The sequence below is a fragment of the Aedes albopictus genome, chromosome 1, assembly GCF_035046485.1.
Source record: "Aedes albopictus strain Foshan chromosome 1, AalbF5, whole genome shotgun sequence".
Classification (NCBI taxonomy): Eukaryota; Metazoa; Arthropoda; class Insecta; order Diptera; family Culicidae; genus Aedes; species Aedes albopictus.
The window spans coordinates 117,572,178-117,596,342 of NC_085136.1; the positions used below are offsets into that span (position 1 = coordinate 117,572,178).

At 37.2% G+C, this 24,165-nt stretch overlaps 1 long non-coding RNA gene across 2 annotated transcripts; it reads left to right on the forward strand.

Annotated features, from left to right (window-relative positions):
• Nucleotides 1–19,371: 19,371 nt before the first annotated feature.
• On the forward strand, nucleotides 19,372–23,809 carry LOC134285579 (uncharacterized). Of its 2 annotated transcripts, none has more exons than XR_009996481.1 (2): nucleotides 19,372–19,746; nucleotides 23,458–23,809. It is a non-coding gene; the product is annotated as an uncharacterized LOC134285579 (long non-coding RNA). The 2 variants fall into 2 exon arrangements; XR_009996483.1 differs by lacking the exon at nucleotides 19,372–19,746 and adding an exon at nucleotides 22,730–23,375.
• The last annotated feature ends 356 nt before the right edge of the window (nucleotides 23,810–24,165 follow it).

Sequence of the window (24,165 nt, forward strand, 5' to 3'; positions counted from 1 at the left end):
TTTAAAAAATCTATTAAAGATTCATACAAAAATCTTCTTCAGGGATTTCGAGAGTTTTCTTTAAAGATTAAGATATTTTACTAACAATTTCCAGAAATGCCTCAAAAAGATATTTTTGAAAATCTTGAAATTGCTTCAGAATTACATCCATGATTTTTTCTTCAGAAAACCTTTAGTGATTCCTTCTTTGCATTTGGAATACAATTTATGAATATATTCAAACATTACTCCATGAATTCCCGCTGAAAATCCTTCAGGAAATTTTCCAGGGAATTAAAAAGGAATCTGCCAGGAATGCCCGCAGAAATTTTCCTGAGAATTCATTCCAGAGTTCTTCCAGGGATTTCTTTATAACACTCATAATTCCCTTAAGATTTTTTCCAAAATTGTTAAGAGATTATCCCAGAAACTAAATAAAGAACTCCTTTATAAAACCTACCATAAATTGCTTCCGGAATTGCTCCTTTAGATTGCTTTAAAAAAACCTTCGAAAAAATTCATTCAGTAAGTATTGGCGGGATTTCTTTCGGAAGTTTTATTAGAACATCTGCCATGGATTTCTTCAGAAATTGCTATAGAAATTCCTTTATAATTACCTCTACAGCATCCTCCAATAAATCCCAAGAACTATTCCAGAAAAGCTTCCATATGTTTCCGCAAAAATTCCTCTATTAGTTCTTTAAAAATTTCGTATAAAAATTCTTTCAGGAAATCATCTATGGATTTCTTAAGAAATCCTTTTAACAATTCCTTCAGAATTCCTCCGGAAATTTCTTCACGGATTCTTCTAGAAAATCTCCTACAGACTGCTTTAGAAATTCTTAAAAGAAATTCTTGAAGCTGACTTTGGATTTTTTTTAGATACCTTCAAAAATTTATCCAAGGATTCCATCAAGAAATCTTCTTGCTTTCATGTAGAATTCCATGAGTTCCTCTCAAAGCTCCGCCGGGGATTACTTCAGTAATTCTTTCAGGGATTCGTCTAGAAAACCCTTTGAAGATTTCTCAAAAGTTTCTTAAACATATTTCTACAGGGATTACATCGAAAAATTTCCGGAGATTCTTCCAGAAGTTTGTATAGGTTCGTTGTAGGATCAACTTTGGAATAACTTCGGGAACTTCATCAGATATTTGTTTAGGAATTACTCAATGAATTCCATAGAAAATTCCCGCAAGAATTGGTCCTACAACTGCTACAGGGATTCATCCAGAAAACCCTGCAGAAATTCCTCCAAAGATTTCTGCAAGAATTCAAAGAGATATTTCTTCAGGATTAAAAAAAGACAAATACGCCGTCTTCGGCCAGAGGCCGCACAGACTGAAGATTACTAACATTATACAACGGACAACACGTAAATAAAGACTATTAAATGTAAATAATTATAATAATGCCTTCGCATATACTTATGTATAACAGGAATAAGCGATTTGTTTACAAAATCAAAAGTTTACAATTCCTCCACACATCCTTCTACATGGATTTTTTTAAGTTGTCCATAGGATTCTTAGGCATTTTATTGAAGAATTTTTTCAGGAATTTTCTCAAAGATTGCTCAAATAACTTTTCTAAAAATTTCGCTCAAGGCTTTCTCGAGGAATTTTTCCAAAGATTTTACCAGGAAAATTTGCTGCTGTGATTTGTTGATGAGCTTGACATGTGTTTTTTTTTTCATATTTCTCTAGATTTATTCAAAAGTACTTCCTGAGATTTCTGTAAAAAAATTTACTAGAGATTTATTCAAAAAATCCTTCAGAAATTCTTTCAGAAATAACCGCTCGGATTAATTTGAATAATCCGTCAGGGATTATTTCAAACTTATCTTTAGATTCATCTTCAGAGTTTATGGGATTTCTTCACGAATTTCCGTGTTAGATATCTTAAACAGTTCCTTCATGGAATTTTACAGAAAATAATCAAGAAATTTCTAGAAACTTTCTAAGAATTCCTTCAAGAATTCCATGAAAATTTCCTTCTACACAATTTTTTTTCATTTGTTCCTGTGGCTCCGACCGAAATATCTCATGGGGTTCCTTCAAAGATTGTTGTAGGAATTGTTTCAGTATTCCTCCAGGGAAACTCTTCCGGTAATTTCACAAAAATGTCTGGAAATATTCTTGAAAAAATTTCTGAATAAAGTTCTAAAGAAATCCCTGAATGATTGTCTGAAGGAATCCCTTCTAAAAACAACTCCTTGTAGGAATAGCTTTGGAGATTTCTGGAAGAAATTCTAAAACATTATCCGGAACAATTCCTGAACAAAATGTCCTGGGAAGGGTGTCAGGCCATTCGGCCGAAGGTCATTAGGCCGAATGGTCATTAGGTCAAATGGTCATTAGGCCGAATGGTCATTGGGTCTTATTTTTTGCCGTTACGTCCCCACTGGGACAATTCCTGCTTCTCAACTTCTATGTTCTATGAGTACGTCTACAGTTATTAGCTGAGAGCTTCTGCTGCCGAAGATAAACTAAAACCAAAAAAGTAAAGGGAATTTCCTTTACGGAAAGTTACTGAACCGGAAAATTGAACCCAGTGCCCACCCTTAGCATAATTTTTTTCCTTCTTTTAAACATATATCGTTCTTTGTAGTTTTATTGTTAAAATAGTTTTAAGCAATAACTGTTTAAAAAGACAAAAAAACACAGATCCGTTTGCAGTTTCCTGCTGAATTGCAATTCATCCTGATGACAATTTGACCTAATGACCATTCGGCCTAATGACCCTGTATCCCTGGGAAGGTAGCAAAAAAAAATCCTTAGAATACCCTCTTAATTCATAAAAAAAATCATGATAATTAATTTCAAGGAAAAAAATCCGAAAGGATTTCTGCAGAAATCCATAGTGAATTTTTTTTGAAGAATCTCTTTAAAAGATCTGCCAAAATTTTTGCAAAAACTACACACAAAGGCATAGGTGAAATTCTAGTATAAATCTATCAATAAATTTCCGAGAGATCCCTGAAGTAAATTTAAAATGGAATCCTTAGAAAATCTCTTAAAGATATCTCTGAAGAGATTCATTGAATAATTTCCTGCAAAATTTCTTCAGGGATAATTAATTAATTAAAAATCCTAAAGAAACAGAAAACATCATGTAAAAAATTCTATGAAAACATCTAAAAAAAATCTGAAAAAAAGTTTGTTTTTTTTGGTTTTTGAAAGAATACTTGGAAGAACAGGAGAACCCTCTGCAGGTATACATAGAAGGATTTCTTGATAAATTCTTTGCAAAATGCCAGACAATAGATTCTGAAGAATGTTTTGCAGGAATTGCTGCTTTGGAGAAATTTCTGAAGCATCACCGAAAAAAAAACAATTACAAAAGGATCCCTAAATTAACTCTAAGGGATCCCTAGATGAATACTTGGGGGAGCTTCTGGAGAAACCTCTGGTGGACCATTTAGAATCTCTTGACAGTTTTCTACAGAAAATTCTAAATAAATGCTTGAGGGAATAAGACCTGAAGCTCTGGAGACATTCCAACAATGATTCCTGAAAGAGCACCTGGAAAAAAATCTGAAGAAAACCTCTAGATGAGTTTTTGAATGAATCTCTGAAACAATCGCCGAATCTCTGCCATTTTTTTTTTCTGGAATTGCATTACAATTTCAAGAAGTTTTCTAATAGTTATATTATTAGTGAAATTCCCACACAAATGTGTAAAGAAACATATTTTTGAATACATGCATGAACTTCTGTAGTAATCCTTCCAAGTATATCCTAGATAAGGAGGAATTTCTAAACGAGCTTCCGAAGGAACTTGTGGACAAGTTTCAAGATAAACTTCTGAAGAAGACCTTAAGAAAATTCCCAAAGTTAATAATTTCTGAAGGAATCCCTTGAGATATTTTTTTGAAAAAAAATTGAAAGAAATGGATGGGCAGGAATGCACTATACAGGGTGACTGGTAATTCGTGTTACACCCGAAAGGAGGTGAAAGTAGACCATATTTGCAGCAAAAAATTGTTCTACAGGTAGGTCCGGAAATCACTGCTAAGTGAGTTATTCAAAAATTAGTGTTATTAAATTACCCCATCTTTAAACATCTCTAACTCAGAAACTATGAACCGTATAATCAATCTTAGCGCATGGATAGAAAGCTTAAAGCTTTGTCTTTTAATGCCCTTTGGACAGGTAATTGATAAAAAGTCATTTAAGTGCAGAAATTTTGACTTTTATGTAAAAAGTGCCTAAAAATGTACCCCCTTTTCACCTTTTTTGATAGTTTACTCGTGAAAAACGTGATAAATGTGAGAAATGTTCTTCTACAAAACATTAATTTTTTGATACGCTACCAAACTGTCCTTTGGTGCAACATTGTATCTTTCATAGTTTTGTCACAATCTTGAATTCAAAATTTTGTGAAATAAATCAATGTTTTTATTGCAATACTGTCTGGCAACCCTACACGTTTGCTTGCTGTTGGTCGTTGTGCGCATGGCAACGAAGTCCAGCGTCGCGGCGGCGGTCATCGTTTGACAGAGCCAACAGTGAACGGCAAATTACGCGCAATGTTTATGAATCAATCTCAAGGCATCCTTTTCTTTGGGTGAAGATTCAATTCGCCTAGATGCCATACATCCAAACCCACTCACTGGTGGAATTTAGCGAGATCATACCGCTGGGTGGCACCGTTTTAAGGGATATTCAAACCTACGGGCCGAGACTGGGTCCGGGCCGGGGCCGCGGCCGAGACTCGATAGGGCTTTTGTCGCTTCGTTTTCACTGCACACAATGCTCACCGGGCTATAGCGCCTGCGCACCAGCAATTTATGTTGCGCGAACGCACGCACAGTATGAAGCGGTTGTCATTTATTTTTGTTTTTGTTTCTGCGCACTTTCTCCAGTGTGTTTGATGTACATTCATCCAGAACTTTCTTTTGTAATTTCTACAGGAATCTGGGATTCCTCCAGCTTTTTTATGATTTCCCTTGGAGTGCTTTCTGGGACTCTCCCGTAGTTCTTTCTGGAAAACCTCTAATGAGATTCTCTAGGAGTCCTTCCTGGTATTTCTCCAGCTACTCCGTCTGGGTTTTTGTCCTTGAGTTCTACTAAAATTTCTTCTGGGATACTTTCAAGAACTGGTTTAGAATTTTTCTCCAGAAATTCCTCCAGGAGTAGCTTCCCACAGTTTATTTATTTTCAGTTCAACGGAAAGCCCTCCTGATGTTCCTGAGAGTGAGTCCAGGAGCTCCCCAGGCATTCCTCCAGGGCACCCCCAAAAAATACCAAGGGAAATTCTTTAGAATTAGCCCAAGAATTCCTCCAGCATTTGTCGTTGAATCACCCTAGGATTTTACTGGGAATTTCTCCATGAAAACTCTTGAAATTAATGCAGGAGTTCTCCAGCAATAATGCATGCTTCTCTTCAGGATTTTTCCCGAAAATTATTGAAGGACTTAAGGGATTTCTCCAGAAATTCCTGCATTAATACCACCAGGACTTCCTCAAGGGATTCCTCCAAAAAATCCTCCACGATGTCAACTAAAAATTCTTCCAGTAGTTCTTCCAGGAATAACTCCAGAAACTCATCCCGAAGTTCCTACAGGAATTTCTCTTCAGGAATTGTGGAAGGGATTTCATCAGGAATTCTTCCAGGGATTTCACAAGACAATTTTTCAATAAATTGCTCCAAGACTTTCTTTAAGAATTCCTGCAAGGATTTATCTAGGAATTCCTCTGACGATTCCTCTAGATTTTTTCCACGGTGTCCCCCAAGGATTCTTCCAGTTATTCCTCAATGAGTTCCTTGCAGGAATTCATCTCGAAATTCTACCAGGAAATCCTGCAGGGATTCCTCCAGGAATCCCACCATAAATTCCTCCTGTAATTGCTGCAGGAGATTCTCTTGAGGTTCCTCCAAGGATTTCTCTAGAATTCCTTCCAGAATTTCTCCCAGGAAATCATCAAGAAATTCATCCCAGGAAATCATCAAGAAATTCCTCTAGAAATTCCTTCAGTAATTCCTCCAGAAATTCCTTCAGTAATTCCTCACAGAATTCCTCTATGAATTTCTACAGGGATTTCTTCAAAAATTTCTCCAGAAAGTACTCCAGGCATTTCTCCAAGAATTACTTCATGAATTTCTCCATAAATTATTCCAGGAATTCCTTCAGAAATTACTTCAGGTACTACTGCAGGAGTTCCTCCAAGAATTCCACCGGAAATTCCTCAAGAAATTCCTCCAGAAATTCCATCATGTATTTTTCCAGGAAGTCTTCTTGGAAATACTCCAGGCATAACTCCAAGAATTTCTCCGTGAGTTACTCCAGGTATTCCTACAGGATTCTTACAGATGTTTATCCAGGAACTACTGCAAGATGTCCTCCAATTTTTTTTTCCAGGAATTCCTCCAGTGATTCCTTCATAAATTTCTCCAGTAAATGCTCCAGAAAACTCTTCAGAGATTCCTTCAGAATTCCTTCTTGTATTTTCTCCAGGAAATCGCCCAGAAATTTCGCCAGTGATTCTTTTAATAAATCTTCTATGGATTCGTCCAGGAGTTCGTACAGAATATCCTGAAGAAATTCCTTCAGACATTCCTCCAGAAAACACTCCAGGAATTCCTCTAAGAATTTCGCCAGTGATTTCTTTCGTCCAGAAATTTCGCCAGTGATTCCTTTAATAAATCTTCTAGGGCATAGGTTCCCAAACTTTTCGAGTGTGCGACCCCCCTTTGCCAGCAGACGTACTTTTCGCGACCCACCATAGAAATTCCCTCATTTGTTGTCTGTTACAGTAAAACATTCAACTGTCCCTCGCGACCCCCTGGATGAAGGCCGGCGACCCCATTGGGGGTTCGCGACCCACAGTTTGGGAAACTATGTTCTAGGGATTCCCCCAGGAATTCCTACAGAATATCCACCAGAAATTCCTCCAGGCATTCCTCCAGGCATTTCTCCACCATTCCACCGACGGTGTTATTTCAGGACGAATTCTTGGAGATATTCGTAAGCAATATCTGGAGGAATTCCTGAAATAATTCGTGAAGGAATTTCTAAAAGATTGGAGCCACTTTTGAAGCAGCTCTTTAAAGAATTTTTGAATAAATTCTCGAAGCATTTCCTTGAGGTATTCGTAAGAGGAATTCTGGAAAAATTCCGAAATGTTTTTTTGACGAATTCCTGGAGTAATTCAAAGAGAAATTATGGCAATTCTTGGATTGTTTCCAGGAGTAATTCTTGACGGCTTTCCTGGATAAATATCGGAAAGAATTCGTGCAGGAATCCCTGGAGTAGATCCTAGAAGAATTCCTGGAGTCATTCATAGAGGAATCCCGTAAGTATTTCCTTGTTGAATTCCTGGAGGATTTTTTTGAGGGTATTCTGAAGTAGTTTCTGGAAAAATTCCCGTAGGAATCCCTGAAGTCATTCCCGGAGCAATTGCTGGAGGATTTTCTAGAGTTATTCCTGAAGCAATTCTTGGAGTAATTAATGGAGTATTTACTGGAATACTTTATGGAAGAATTCCTGAAGAAATTCTTGGAAGAATTTTTAGAGGAATTTATGGAGAAGTTCGTGGATGAATTCCTGGTGGAATTCCTGGAGGAATTCATGGAGTATTTTCTGGAGAAATTCCTGGAGGAATGCCTGGATGAATTTCTGGTGGATATTCTGTAGAAATTCTGGAGGAATTCCTAGAAGATTTATTAAAGGAATCACTGGCGAAATTCTTAGACAAACTCCTGGAGTGTTTTCTGGAGGATTGCCTGGAGGATTTTCTGGTGGATATTCTGTAGGAATTGCTGGAGGAATTCCTAGAAGATTTATTGAAGGAATCACTGGCGAAATTCTTGGAGGAATTCCTGGAGTGTTTTCTGGAGGAATTCCTGGATGAATTTCTGGTGGATATTCTGTAGGAATTCCTGGAGGAATCCCTAGAAGATTTATTGAACGAATCACTGGCGAAATTCTTAGAGGAATTGCTGGGGGAATTCCTGGAGGAATTTCTAGACGATTTCCTGGAGGAAATTCAGGAAGTAATTCTGGAGGAATCTCTAAAGAATTTTCTGGAGCATCAGGAATCCCGTAAGTATTTCCTTGTAGAATTCCTGAAGTCATTTCTGAAGCAATTCGTGGAGGAATTCCTAGAGTTATTCCTGAAGCAATTCTTGGAGTAATTCATGGAGTATATCCTGGAAGACTTTATGGAAAAATTCATGAAAGAATTCTTGGAGGAATTTTCGGAGGAATTCCTGGAGGAATTTCTGGAAAAGTTCGTGGATGCATTCCTGGAGTAATTCCTTGTGAAATTCCTGGAGGAATTCCTGGAGTATTTTCTGTAGGAATTCCTGGAGAAATGCCTGGAGGAATGCCTGGAGGAATTTCTGGTGGATATTCTGTAGGAATTCCTGGGATAATCCCTAGAACATAGTTTCCCAAACTGTGGGTCGCGAACCCCCAATGGGGTCGCCGGCCTTCATCCAGGGGGTCGCGAGGGACAGTTGAATGTTTTACTGTAACAGATAACAAATGAGGGAATTTCTATGGTGGGTCGCGAAAAGTACGTCTGCTGGCAAAGGGGGGTCGCACACTCGAAAAGTTTGGGAACCTATGCCCTAGAAGATTTATTAAAGGAATCACTGGCGAAATTTCTGGACGAAAGAAATCACTGGCGAAATTCTTAGAGGAATTCCTGGAGTGTTTTCTGGAGGAATGTCTGAAGGAATTTCTTCAGGATATTCTGTACGAACTCCTGGACGAATCCATAGAAGATTTATTAAAAGAATCACTGGCGAAATTTCTGGGCGATTTCCTGGAGAAAATACAAGAAGGAATTCTGAAGGAATCTCTGAAGAGTTTTCTGGAGCATTTACTGGAGAAATTTATGAAATAATCACTGGAGGAATTCCTGGAAAAAAAATTGGAGGACATCTTGCAGTAGTTCCTGGATAAACATCTGTAAGAATCCTGTAGGAATACCTGGAGTAACTCACGGAGAAATTCTTGGAGTTATGCCTGGAGTATTTCCAAGAAGACTTCCTGGAAAAATACATGATGGAATTTCTGGAGGAATTTCTTGAGGAATTTCCGGTGGAATTTTTGGAGGAACTCCTGCAGTAGTACCTGAAGTAATTTCTGAAGGAATTCCTGGAATAATTTATGGAGAAATTCATGAAGTAATTCTTGGAGAAATGCCTGGAGTACTTTCTGGAGAAATTTTTGAAGAAATCCCTGTAGAAATTCATAGAGGAATTCTGTGAGGAATTACTGAAGGAATTTCTGGAGGAATTACTGAAGGAATTTCTAGAGGAATTTCTTGATGATTTCCTGGGATGAATTTCTTGATGATTTCCTGGGAGAAATTCTGGAAGGAATTCTAGAGAAATCCTTGGAGGAACCTCAAGAGAATCTCCTGCAGCAATTACAGGAGGAATTTATGGTGGGATTCCTGGAGGAATCCCTGCAGGATTTCCTGGTAGAATTTCGAGATGAATTCCTGCAAGGAACTCATTGAGGAATAACTGGAAGAATCCTTGGGGGACACCGTGGAAAAAATCTAGAGGAATCGTCAGAGGAATTCCTAGATAAATCCTTGCAGGAATTCTTAAAGAAAGTCTTGGAGCAATTTATTGAAAAATTGTCTTGTGAAATCCCTGGAAGAATTCCTGATGAAATCCCTTCCACAATTCCTGAAGAGAAATTCCTGTAGGAACTTCGGGATGAGTTTCTGGAGTTATTCCTGGAAGAACTACTGGAAGAATTTTTAGTTGACATCGTGGAGGATTTTTTGGAGGAATCCCTTGAGGAAGTCCTGGTGGTATTAATGCAGGAATTTCTGGAGAAATCCCTTAAGTCCTTCAATAATTTTCGGGAAAAATCCTGAAGAGAAGCATGCATTATTGCTGGAGAACTCCTGCATTAATTTCAAGAGTTTTCATGGAGAAATTACCAGTAAAATCCTAGGGTGATTCAACGACAAATGCTGGAGGAATTCTTGGGCTAATTCTAAAGAATTTCCCTTGGTATTTTTTGGGGGTGCCCTGGAGGAATGCCTGGGGAGCTCCTGGACTCACTCTCAGGAACATCAGGAGGGCTTTCCGTTGAACTGAAAATAAATAAACTGTGGGAAGCTACTCCTGGAGGAATTTCTGGAGAAAAATTCTAAACCAGTTCTTGAAAGTATCCCAGAAGAAATTTTAGTAGAACTCAAGGACAAAAACCCAGACGGAGTAGCTGGAGAAATACCAGGAAGGACTCCTAGAGAATCTCATTAGAGGTTTTCCAGAAAGAACTACGGGAGAGTCCCAGAAAGCACTCCAAGGGAAATCATAAAAAAGCTGGAGGAATCCCAGATTCCTGTAGAAATTACAAAAGAAAGTTCTGGATGAATGTACATCAAACACACTGGAGAAAGTGCGCAGAAACAAAAACAAAAATAAATGACAACCGCTTCATACTGTGCGTGCGTTCGCGCAACATAAATTGCTGGTGCGCAGGCGCTATAGCCCGGTGAGCATTGTGTGCAGTGAAAACGAAGCGACAAAAGCCCTATCGAGTCTCGGCCGCGGCCCCGGCCCGGACCCAGTCTCGGCCCGTAGGTTTGAATATCCCTTAAAACGGTGCCACCCAGCGGTATGATCTCGCTAAATTCCACCAGTGAGTGGGTTTGGATGTATGGCATCTAGGCGAATTGAATCTTCACCCAAAGAAAAGGATGCCTTGAGATTGATTCATAAACATTGCGCGTAATTTGCCGTTCACTGTTGGCTCTGTCAAACGATGACCGCCGCCGCGACGCTGGACTTCGTTGCCATGCGCACAACGACCAACAGCAAGCAAACGTGTAGGGTTGCCAGACAGTATTGCAATAAAAACATTGATTTATTTCACAAAATTTTGAATTCAAGATTGTGACAAAACTATGAAAGATACAATGTTGCACCAAAGGACAGTTTGGTAGCGTATCAAAAAATTAATGTTTTGTAGAAGAACATTTCTCACATTTATCACGTTTTTCACGAGTAAACTATCAAAAAAGGTGAAAAGGGGGTACATTTTTAGGCACTTTTTACATAAAAGTCAAAATTTCTGCACTTAAATGACTTTTTATCAATTACCTGTCCAAAGGGCATTAAAAGACAAAGCTTTAAGCTTTCTATCCATGCGCTAAGATTGATTATACGGTTCATAGTTTCTGAGTTAGAGATGTTTAAAGATGGGGTAATTTAATAACACTAATTTTTGAATAACTCACTTAGCAGTGATTTCCGGACCTACCTGTAGAACAATTTTTTGCTGCAAATATGGTCTACTTTCACCTCCTTTCGGGTGTAACACGAATTACCAGTCACCCTGTATAGGGTACCTGTAGCAACCTTTGGGTGGAGTTCTTGCTTTAATCATTTTAGAAAATCCTGCGAGAATCTTCTTTCTATTAAAATACCGGATAATTTGAATAAATCTTTAAAGATTCTTTCATTACAATGATTTTAGGAATTCCCTCGCAAAATTATTAACCGTATTTCTTTCAAAATTTTCATCTATAAATATGTTTTAATTTTCTTTTTCTATGCTATTCGGTATTTTTTCGACAACCCGGGCAGAGTTCAAGTACTGACGATCAAAAGGTGATATTGATTTGTTTGAGATAAGAGGTAAAAGTACTGAAAATAATAGCAAAAATTTGTTCTTGAACCATCTAACCAATAGCAAAATTTGATATTTGAAGATCAATCAGATAGCTCACTGCTATTGGTTAGATCTTACCAAGAGCTAAATGTGCTATGATGATGATGTTCCAGTAGTAAAATTGAGAAATTATTATCAGTACTTTTACCTCTTATCTCAAACAAACAAATATCACTTTTTATTCTCCATATCAAAATATGCTATTATTGAGCTTTTTTCCTCTGCTCGGGAATGCTTTGAAAATTCTTTCATGAATCCCTACTATAGTTCCTATGAATATTCTTTAGACAATTTCTTCGAGTTTTCTTCAGTAATTATTTAAGGAACTCCTGCGCAGCAGATTCTTTCGAAATATTTGCGGCAATTCTGATGTAACTTACTTCGATTTTTTGGGAATTTCAACAGCAATTTCTCTGGAAATTCCTCAGGCAAACTTTATGGAGAACTCTTCGATGACTGCTTTGGGAACCGCTTCGAAAATTTCTTTGGTAAATTACTTCTTTCAGGAATTTCTTTGAAAAAAGTATTTGGCAATTCTTCTGGACATTCATTCACAAACTGCTTGGAAGTTTCTTCGGCAGATCTTTTTGATTTTTTTTTTAAATTCCTTCAGAAACTCATTTGATGTTTCCTCCAACAATTCCGTCAAGAAATTCTCTGGCACGGTATTTGTAAAATCGTTCGGTAATTTCTTAGGAAATTCCTTAATCAAATCTATTGGGAATTCTTTCCGAAATTTCTTCGGCATATTCTATGAGAGTTCCTTGCGGAATGTACTTGGAATGTATTTCGGCAACTTATTTTTTCATGGATTGATCATGACCCATTTTTTTATGAACTTCCATAAATTCCTCAGGAATTTGTTTGGCAATTTTTTTAGAAGCCTCTAAAGTAATTTTTATGCAAATTCATCAAGGGAAGTTCTACGGGGTTTACTTTGCAAATTGAATCAAAAATTTCATTTTCCCATATCTTTGGCATTTTTTTTTTTTTTTTATATCGTAATTCCATTATAAATTCATTGAAGAATACAAATTAAAAAGTCCATAATTTACAACAAAAATGTCGGATATTTGCAAAGGAATGGCCAAACAATCACAAATTACAACCGAAACTATACCCTAAGAATATACCGAAGGAAATTTCAGAAGAATTGCCCAAAAAGCTTTCTCGACATTTTTGAAGTACAACAAATTGCAGGAGGAATTCTTAGAGAAAATGCTGAATACCGAAGTAATCCATAAATGGTTCACAAAAAAAAATATCGATGAAATAACCAAAGGAATTTGCGAATATATTCCAAATATAAGAAAAACTGTCAACAAAACAAGTAGACTAGTTTCCGATGCAATTTTAGGAAGCAATAACTATAAATATCATAAAGAATTACAAAAAGTATCACAATAAAATTGCCGAAGAAGTTTCAAAGGAGCTGAAAAAGGAGTTGTAGAAGGAGTTTAATAGAAATTGCCAATGAAATTTCAAAATAAATTAAAAAAAAAAATCTGTGTAAATTCCAATGGAATTACTGCAGATTCTCGAGAAAAAAAACAAACATGCCAAGGGAAACCTCAATGAAATATAACTAATAACATAAGGAATTGCCTCAGAAATTTTTAAAGAAAACAAAACTCCTCGTTTCGGAGTTTTCAAAAATATTTTAAACATACATCCGAAGAAATTCCCAAAGGAATTTACAAACAGTTTTCTAAATTACTTATAATTATACTAAAATTTATAAATCTATTATCAAGGAATTCTAACAGTTACTGCTACTGTGTTATAATCAATTCCTTAATATATTGTCAATTGTTATACTGAGGTAAATACTAAAAAAAAACCGGAAAATTTAGAAAGCACTTCACAATGACTGAAAAAATTGCGTATTTTCGTAAGCAGTCTTCATTTCCGAAGAAAAATCCGAGGAACATAAAATTTCGACAATTATCGAGATTTTTACACCATGCACCCACCGAAATTCCTAAAGTAATCTTTGTATAAATCTCTGCTAGAATCACGCATAAAATCATGCAAGAAGCGATGAAGAAATCTTTAAATGAACCTCAGGGGGGAGGATTTCCGAAAGAATTTTTGGAAGAATTTCTGGGGGAATTTGGCAAAAATTTAATAAAAAAAAATCCTTGGAGATGTCCTGAAGGAATTCCCGGTGGATTTTCTAAAGAAATCTATTGAAGACTTTCTGAAACAACTCTTGGATAAACTCCTGAAGAAATTCTTGGAGCAATATCTGAGAAAATCCCTTGGAGAATTGTCTAGAGAATCTCTGGAAGAGTTTCTGAAAGAGCCACTGGAGGAATTTTCAGAGAGAAATATTTTATGAAGGAATTCCTGGAGCAAGATCAGAAGGAATCTATTGGAAATTTTTAAAATAAGCTCCATAAAACAATTTAGAAAAAAAGCTCTAGAGAAATTTCTGAAGGCATCCTTGAAAGAACATCTGGAAGAAACATCGGACGAATTTCAGAAGGAATCTTTGGATGAATCCTTGGAGAAATCCGATTTTGTGATAGAATCGCTGAAGGAATTTCTGGAACACTTTTTGAAAAAAGTTTTTGAAAAAAATCCTAATTCTATAAAAGAATCTCTGGAAGGATTTCTGACGAAAGCTCTGGGAAATGTCCGAAAAAATCATGAAAGATTTTTTTAAAGCAATCTATGAAAGATTTACTAAAAGAATTGCTCGAGAAAGTCCTGATAAATTCTTAAAAAGAAGATTTTTGAATCAATTCCTGGAAGATTTTCTGGAGAAATTTCTAATATTTACATTTCTAATATTTTCTTCTAATATTTACAGGAATATTTGAAGATTATTACACTCTTATAATTGATCCTTGGAATATTTTCAGAAAAAAAACCTTAAAATAATTTCTAAAAGAACCCGTGGACAGAATTCCTATAGTTTATTTATTTATTTATTTATTTTTCTAAAAGAGTTACTGGAAGATTTTCTGAATTACACTTTGGAGGGAATTTCCTAATGAATTCCTGGAAGTCGTATTAGAAATTAATGGAACAGTTTCAGAAGGAAACTATGAAGAAATATTTGAATAAATCCATGAAAGATTTTATTTTCATAAATTATTGGAAAAAATCTTAGAAGGTGCTGCCGCAACTGCTTGGTTCCATCGCCGGGGTCATATTAGTCCCTTCGGCTCCAAAGGGTTTAAGTTATGATTTTCTTAAGGAATCGCTGGAAGAATTTCAGAAGGACTCTGTGGAAGATTTTCCAAAAGTATGTCTGAAGGAGTTTTTGGAAGAATCCGTGGAGGAATTGCTGAGCAAATTGAAGTAGAGTTTTCTAAGGGAATCTCTAGAGGTATTTGTGAAGAAAACTCTATGGGATTTTTTTATGGAAATCTATAGGGATTTCTGAATGAATTGTATATAGCGATAACTGTCAAAATCTGTGAATATTTTTTTCTAAAGCAATCCTTGTATATTTTTTTGGAAGAATCACGCAAAAGGAAATGGTCTAATAGGAGAAATTTCTGAAGGTATCCCTTGAGGACGCAGTGGTTTAAGTTCCTCAACAGGGGAGGAAAAAATCCCTTGAGAAAAATAAACTCTGAATGATTTCTTGAAGGGATCTCTACCAAAGTTGCTGGAGGAAATTCCTGGTAGAGTTTCCGAAGCGTTTCTGAAGCATGTTTTAAGGAATTCATGGTTAACCCTAAGAGAAATTTCTTAAGGAATCCTTGGACCAAGGATTTCCAGACTTTTTGATTTGTGGTGCACTTTTTGAACATTAAAAAAATAATAATAAAACATGCAAATAACAAAAAAAATATAAAAAATTTAAAAAATTAAAAAAAATATATGGGCAAATCACTTGTTTCACTTCGAATAATTTCTTGCTGCAAATATTTGTGAATATTTATGGCCAAGATCTTACGGAATGTTGAGTGAGATTTCGACCAGTTACTTAGTGAAATTTCCGCAGAAAACAATTGTAATTTTAATGGTTTCCTTACGACAGCTTCGGCGAAGCACTGCGTTGACTCCTGGACGATTTCTGGAATGGTTTTGATAGATGTTATCCGGAGATTATTATGAGATAACTAAAGCAGTACGGTAATTAAAATACTAGATTCTTGGAAGCTTAATTTTCAGAACTTTGGCAAATCACTGACAAGATTTTTGGTACATTTCTTCAAGGATTTCTGACCAATTCCTTAGAAGATTCTTTTTAAAATGATATTCACGTTTTCAGTAGAATTCTTGTTAAATTGATTTCAAGATAAGCGGTAGATTACTTCTCAGATCACTTAATAATGCAAAAAATGTGCATTGGAATGGCTTTTGAAATTTTTAACGAAGTTTTTAGAGACGCATAGAAGATTCATTATGAGATTGTGGATTTCCATGAATTATAAAAAAAAACAAAACGTTTAAATATTTCTGTAGAGAGCTTTGATTACTTTCATCATTCTACGCTATTATCTAGGAGGGTCCTAGCCGGATTACTTTTGAAATCAATGTCGGCATGAATCAAGTTAAGTTTACTCTCGACACCTCGGAGAACCTGGCAATATTTTTGCCGCTCTCAGTTATTCATCAAAAAGGTTATGAACGTTATAGAAAAAGCAGATTTTTTTAAGTTCGCGGCACACTTGGCACACGATCTGAAACCCCTGCCTTGGAAAATTTTGTAGAAGAAATTCATAGCAAGCATCTTGAAAGTAACCCTGGAGGAATTTATTATGGAACCCTTGCAGGAATTGCCAGTGAAGAAGTCTGTGGAGAAATCTCTGAAAGATTTTCTCAATAAATCTTTGGAAGTTTTTCTGAAAGACTCGGTTTAGGAGGGAATTGCCTTCTTTAGTGGTGTTGAGATAATTCCATATCTACAATCTACATGTCAAACTGAGCCGAAATCCAAATTTTCATGAACTTTGGTGCCCGGGAACCTATTTAAAAATCGATTTAAAGTTTGTATGGGAGCGATTTGTCGAATCACCCCTCGTCGCATTTCGTACTGGGCGGAGCTGTCAAGCAGTTGCCCAGCTGTCAAAAGGTGATTTCAAAAAATCTTTTTGTAATTGAATTTAGGTATCAAAATAAAGTTTTAAAAATCTGAAAAAAATAATACTGGCTTAAAAAAAGGTGCTCTTTCGAATAAAATAAAAAAATCAATATATTATTCTTAATTTAAAAACCCAATTGTTGGTGGCATTTCTCGAGAAATTCTTGGAAAATTATTATTATTATTATCTGTATTAACGAGATTTTTAGCCCTAGGCTAGTTCATCTTGGGACCAACGCTTTACTTCCCTTCCGAAGGAAGAACTCACATTTTGTGAGTTTGTCGGGAGTGGAATTCGATCCCAGGTCCTCGGCGTGATAGTCAAATGTTCTAACCATCACAATATCGTAGAGGAGATGTTTATGACACGTTTAGAGTCATAAGAGATGTAATAGTCCGCAGGGTTTTTATTCTCATCTTTGTGGGAACTTTCCGCATGACAAATCGTATTATTTTGGACTCTCCCGGCATCGCTCCTCTCCCACTGTGCGACGATGGTCAAGGGCGATCTAGTGCGGTCCCGAACGCGCCCGGTCACGAGCGAAACATGTGCGTAGAAGCGGAGTAGCGGTAATGGCTCCTGGTTGGCCATTGTTGAACGGCTACGTTGGCTGGCTCCTTGGTACTGATGCTGCTGCTGCTAAGGTTATGCTTTCAGAGATAGTTTTTGCAGATAAATTTCGTTCCCTTTGTTGTGGACCGATTTCGGGGCGCCAGGCACCTTAATGAATAGCATGAATCGGTACTATTGCGCGCTGTTTTCGATCCACTGTTGGTTGTTGGCTCAGTCGGATTGGGTTTGGGGCCCGCTACCATTTCGAGGGGAAATTTCTCCGGGAACCTACCTACAATGGCAATTGTGGAACGCGAATGGGTTCAACTTTTTGGCGCCTCCGTGGAGAATGGGAGTTGGGGCAAGTGATTATGTATAGTTGGCTTGGATAAAAGTGGTGAATGTATTTCACGATTATGTATTTTCAATTGGAGAAGCACACGCCAAGTAGTGCAAAAAGCTTGGAACGAGCACATTTTCTTGTATTTCTGGGTTTGGTACTGTAATGTGACTGTACAGACTTATTCAAGAGTATTCTTGTAATTTATGTATTCATATTTACTTCAAACACCTTTACTCCGACCTCTTTTTGCTAAATTTAGAAAGCTCATAATGTGCCAGGCTATTTCTAAATCTGTATTCCTATTTTCATTGATATACCAGCACGGAAAATGTCAGAGTTACTGTCCACATGAATTTTACATTCCTATCATTTCGCTCTTGGTAGACAAACGGACACTTCTGTCTCTAGCTGTTTCCCTTCACAACCAAAGAGCTGCTGCTACATCATTCCAACTCGAACCCGAATCCGGCCGGCGTTTTTTATTGTTATAATATTCATTGACAATGTCCTAGTTGGACCAGATCACATCCATCTCCCTCCACTCAGTATGTTTCCAATGCAATGCAGCGTCCGCCACAGTTTAGGAGGGTCGACCTGGACTAGGAGGAAAGAAGATTCGCAAAAAAAAAACTGATAACTACCCAGTTGACAAACAGCCGGAACCGTATGAAGTAGCAGTTTTTTATGTTGTTTGTTATTTCCGTGCTTTCTGTTCCGATGTTGCCATTGCAATGCCTTGATCCCGAACCGGAGAGAGACTGCTGAATGGTGAATGGTATATGGTATCATTTTTTTTTTCGTTCTTTAGTCGTACACATCCGATGGGTTATTTATTCTGTCATCGACCCAAGTGCAGACGCGAGAGTGTGTGTCATTTTAGCGAGAGCTCTCGGATATCCGATACATATCCGGTGAAAGCATATTTACGGACGAAAGGGAATGACGCATGATGGTCGGGTAGTAAATTAAACTCGTTTAGATTCATTACGTGCAGTGGGTTCAACACATCAGTTTTTGGTGTGCAGTTCTGTCTTTTGTTTTTACCCACTCTACATACCTACATGCATACATACATTTATTTGCTCAACATAATCAGCAATTATACAGATGTTGGCTTTCTCGGTCTAGGGTCAATCTAAACGGCTAGTTTTGGAAAACCTAGTTTTTGGAAAACTAGCCGTTTAGATTGACCCTAGACCGAGAAAGCCAACATCTGTATACTTGTAGTATTCCGGTCGAAAATCACCTAAAATAATCAGCAATAGTACAACACAATACTCGGTTTGTGGCAGCCGCTCTCCATGCTCGGTCGCGCCCAATGCTCGCCAGGTCACGCTCCACCTAGTCCACCCATCGTACTCTCTGCTCTCCACGCATGCTTGTATCAACCGGATCAGTAGCGAACACCAACTTTGCAGGGTTGTTGTTCGGCATTTTTGCAACATGCCCTGCCCACCGTCTCTGTCCGGCTTTGGCAACCTTCTGGACTGGATGCTGGGTTCATCGTAAAGTGCAGCGAGCTCGAGGCTCATTTTTCTCCGTCACACACCGCTCTCCTTCACGCCGCCGAACACGCAAAACTCGATGTACACAGTATAACGAGTAACTATCACGCAGCGACCGAAAAGACAAAAGAATGTTCACGCAAATTTGTGTAACACCGGATCAGCACATTTTTTGTGTTGATTCAGTCGTACACAAATATGAGTGAAGAATCCTTTTTCTTTTTGCTCGCTGCGTGAAAGTTACTCGTGCGCTGTGTTGTTTCATTTAAGGGTGAAGATTGTGCTTAGTGTAGTACCTTGTGGTATGCACATAATAAATTATTGTATTACTCTATTACGTTTAGCGTGTATGTTTACATTGAGTATCTGTCATATGCGGAGATATTGTTATTGTTGTCTGGAGTGTGAATCATTGTATGTAATATTGAAGTATCGGTAATAAAGTGTATACAAATAATGAATACAGTTGTTGAATAATCATTACAGAGAAAGATTCTCACATTGGCGACGAGAACGGTGAACAGTGCATGTGAAATTAGTTTAATTTCGGCTCGGGAAGTGTTGTCTTTGGAAAAAGAATGAGATGAGTGGTGTGTGTGTGTGTGGTGCATGCAGAGTGGTGATGACCTCCAGGTGATGACTTGTGAATGAATTTCAACATTGAAATCAAAAAGGTAAATATTGTGTACTAACTGTTCAATATGAATCAAACAATCTATTTGTACCTTCGACTAATGACAATGATCAACCTGTGAGAGATTTTGATGGTGATCGGTATTGTTTAGTTCAAATCGATGACAATCACTATTGTCAGATAAAGAAATAAAGAACTGTGAAGAAAATCTAAGTTTTGTTGATTGTGATATTGATACTCGTTGAATAGGGTTGTTGTCCTAAATCTAGACTTAAATGCTGAATGATGAATGAAGTATTGATTTGTTAAACGGATGGCCGTGGAAGGGGTAGAGGTGAAACAATATTTTGAAATCAAATTTTGCCGTTGCTGTTAAAAGCCAGTGAAGGCGATAAAAGCCAATGAAGGCGATAAAAGCTAATGAAAGCGACATTCTTGAAATAGCCGTAAAAGGCGGAAAGGATTACAGATAGAAAAGCCGTTGAAGGCGGAAAATGTTATAGGCAGAAGAGCCGACTAAGGCGAAAAACTGTCGATGGCGGAAAGATCCGTCGGAGAGTGAAAAGCTGTTGAAGGCGGAAAAAGCCGTTGAAGGTGGAAATGCCGTTGAAGGCGGTAAGACCTGCAAGGCAGATATAGTCGATTCTTTGTAGAGCCGTATAAGGCGAATTGTGTTATTAAAAATTAAAGTACTAAAAACGCAACAGTGTCGTAAATTTCGTAAGAAACAGATTACCAGCCAACGCAGATTTAAGGGCTGTTTGCAGATCAGAGGGAATTTCTCGGCCTATCTTGAGGCATGGGAAATTCCTTGGCTGAATCACTCAAGAAACCGTTTTTTCTTCGATCGCAGTACGCAGTTGCAAAGAAATGACAGTTCAAATGTCACCATAGAAAGTTTCTGCCAGGAATCGTTCTAGAAGTTTCTTGAGCGATTTCTCTTGAACTCCAATCTGGGCTTTTTAGTTAAATTGAACCATTAAAAATGAAATTTCACACCAATTAAGTGGCAGCTGAGAAGGCGAAAGACAAAACTAAACTTTAAGCTGAGCGTGACTAGAAAAACAGTAACGAATAGTATTTGAATATGTTCCAAATGCGAATATAACTGAGCAGATACTGAGGTTGTTGTGGACCCACCTCAGGTGATATATATTGAAGTTATCATTGCTCAGTAAAGTATAATAAGTCTACGGAGACGTAAAAAGGGTTGGCTCTTGAAAGCAAATTAACATGAAGACATGATTTAACTAATGCTTTGTCCTCTCTTACAAGACTTCAAGAAAATTAACATCAATGTGTGAGAATAATGGAACCGTCTTGGTAGTTTGCAAGATAGGAAGTCAAAATGACAGTTAAGGCATTCGTTGAAGCTAGATGACATATTCAGAGCAGTTGCTAACCACGATCCTGTTAAGTATCATGCTAGTCAAATGGCTAGTTGAATTGGATATTTTAAAAAATCGAACAATAAAAAAATGAAACTTTCGGCTTAACTGGAAGTCTCAAGAATTCGAGTAAAAGGCGCTTTATAACCTATTGAATGCCACTAAATGTTTATGCGATTCAAATACAGTGAGTTCTTGAGTAATCACTTCTGAAGTCTTTGAATATAAAATGTATCGGGTGTGGTCAGGAGGGGCATTTTGACTTATGATTGTCTAACACTATGGATATAGTGCCATTTTTGCTAATGAACTGCAAATATTGTATGCATGTGTCGCTCACATAGATTTTTGCAATTTGTCATAGATAACCCTTTTCATGTGTAGATACACATAGTTTATATAAGGTCCTCCGATTTTATGTGTGATCCAGCGTGGAAAACGAGTATGTGTGTACAAATAAAATTTATATATCAAACTCATGGATTTTTACCAATAAAAATGTGTGTACATGTATAAGTGATATTTGTGTTAATAAGTTCATTGAAAATTTGAATAAAAACGTGCTTTAAATTGTTTCAGTACAAAGAAATGAATCGTAGAGGCAAGCGTAAGGGCCATCATGACACAGACAATCATGGTCAGTGTGCACTACGTCAGACTTGTAGTCGTTAACAAAAAAAAATGAGGATGTATTTCATCGGAAAAATGTGAAATAAGTGATATGATAGACAGATGATTGGGCTTTGCAATAATGCAGAATATTCTAGTTCGATCCAACGAACTGAGAATATTATCTGTTTGGGCTCGGCCGTGAACCCAACGATTTATAAGCGGAACGATGGACTGGGAGAATTGGTACTGGGACCAGTTCCAGGAAAGGGAAGGAACAAAACACTTCTACTGCTACTATTGACTATTTATTCTAATGGTGTACTGTTTAGTGGCTTCTGTCTTGATCGCTTCATGTCCAAGATGGTAATGATGATCTCTGGCTTGGTTGTCCCCTTTTATATGCCAAGGAGCCCATCTGTCGCGTAGCGGTTGCTAACGCCGTTGTTGATCCGGGTTGTCGTTGTTCCATTGGTAACTGCGATGAATTCTTTGGGAAGCGCTAGGCGCGAACATTATCAATATGATGAGCATATGTAGAAAATCAGAGTTACTTAAAGATAAAAAGTTCTAAATTTTGACGGTACATTGAATGCGAATAATTTGGAAAAAGCTTGTTGAAATAGCTTCATTAGGTATCTAGAGTGAGAACATAACATGTTGAGGGGCTTTTGCAATATTTTGGAGGTACACCATTAAAATAAGTCCTGCAGTTCAGAACCCGAAAGAGCGACATCAAAGGAACAAATTTTTGGTTTTGTAATGTAAAAATAGGTTTGATTGAGCACGAATCACCAGTTAATGCGGGGGAATATGCATCGTAGAATGTAAACCTATTCCTTGACCTATTCAACGACCAAACCGAAGTGACTGGCGGTGCGAAAATTGATGTTTAACCTTCTTATAAACATAGCAACTCGATTTAGATTAGTGTTAATTTCAGCTCTTAAGTAGCTTAATGATGCGCAATACCAGCAACCGGTTCAAATTTACATGCAACTTTGCATGTGCTTTGCGTTACTTCGATTTGGTACTGCGTCGATGATGTATGTATTAAGAATTTGAGATAATTATAGGATCACAACATGAAAAAGAAGAATGAATATTAATATTCTACTATACTTTCAAACAGCTAGTGCGGGTGCGAGTTTTGTGAACAATATATATTAAATATAATTCAAAAACTGGATGTTTTCAAGTTTTCAAATTACTATTCAGCTAAAACTAGTATTACAAATATTGCTTTGGACAAGTGACGTTTTTCGAAATCGTGATTTGATTTAAAAAAAAGTATCAATCCCTTCGATATTTTGAAAACAAAATCTGTAAAGCCAAACTTCTGAATATATTCTGAACAAGAAACGAGTTCCAGCAAAGTTCGCTAAAAAAAACATGAAATGAAATAGTGTTTGTATGGCACTTGGACACTTTGGATCGAAAACGAGTTAATGGATATTGATAATCTTTCCACTGTAACATTCGTGCAGTGTTCCGACATATTAGTTAAAAAAATGTCTGAATAATAATCTGAATATACATACCTTATGTATGAGATTCTTCTATGAAAGGACATGTCAAAAAAAATCAGTGGGCAGTATACAATGTTTGCATGCTAGCTGTCATTGAAAACATTTGAGAAGAGGAAAGCAATTCAATTAATTCATCAGCAAAGGTAATATTTAGCTTGACACTCAGTATTAAAAATGTTTTGGGATTTGGGAAAATATTTGGGTCAAAATAATATTTCTTTTTAGGTACAACCACAAGTAACGGCCAAGTAATTTACCAAAATGCCGAGCAGAGATGGATGACCAAATGGATGACTGTACTTCTAATTCTGATGTGAGACTGAAGCGAGACGTTCATAAACTGAGGAGACTATAAGCGAAACAACGTGGAGTGACCTTGCTGCGGATCTGGAGAAAAAACGAGATGTGGTACCTCGTGGTATGCACATCATAAATTATTGTATTACTCTATTACGTTTAGCGTGTATGTTTACATTGAGTATCTGTCATATGCGGAGATATTGTTATTGTTGTCTGGAGTGTGAATCATTGTATGTAATATTGAAGTATCGGTAATAAAGTGTATACAAATAATGAATACAGTTGTTGAATAATCATTACAGAGAAAGATTCTCACACTTAGCACGCGTCGCTCGAAAACTCCGAGTGCTTGCAGGTCCTCCTCGAGCATGATTCATGTCTCGTGTCCGAAAAGGACCACCGGTCTTATAAGCGTTTTGTACATTGTACATTTGTGGATCGGCGAATATGCGGGTGCTTCCAACGAAGTTGAGATACATGGGCGTAGCCACAGGGGACAGGAGTGGCATGACCTCCCCCCCCCCCCCTGGCCGCCAGATTTTTGCCTTTCTCGTACACTAAGTGTGGGTGTGTATGTGTGTGTATGTGTGTATGTGTACAAAAAAACTCACATCATTTTGTGGCAGTAAACCT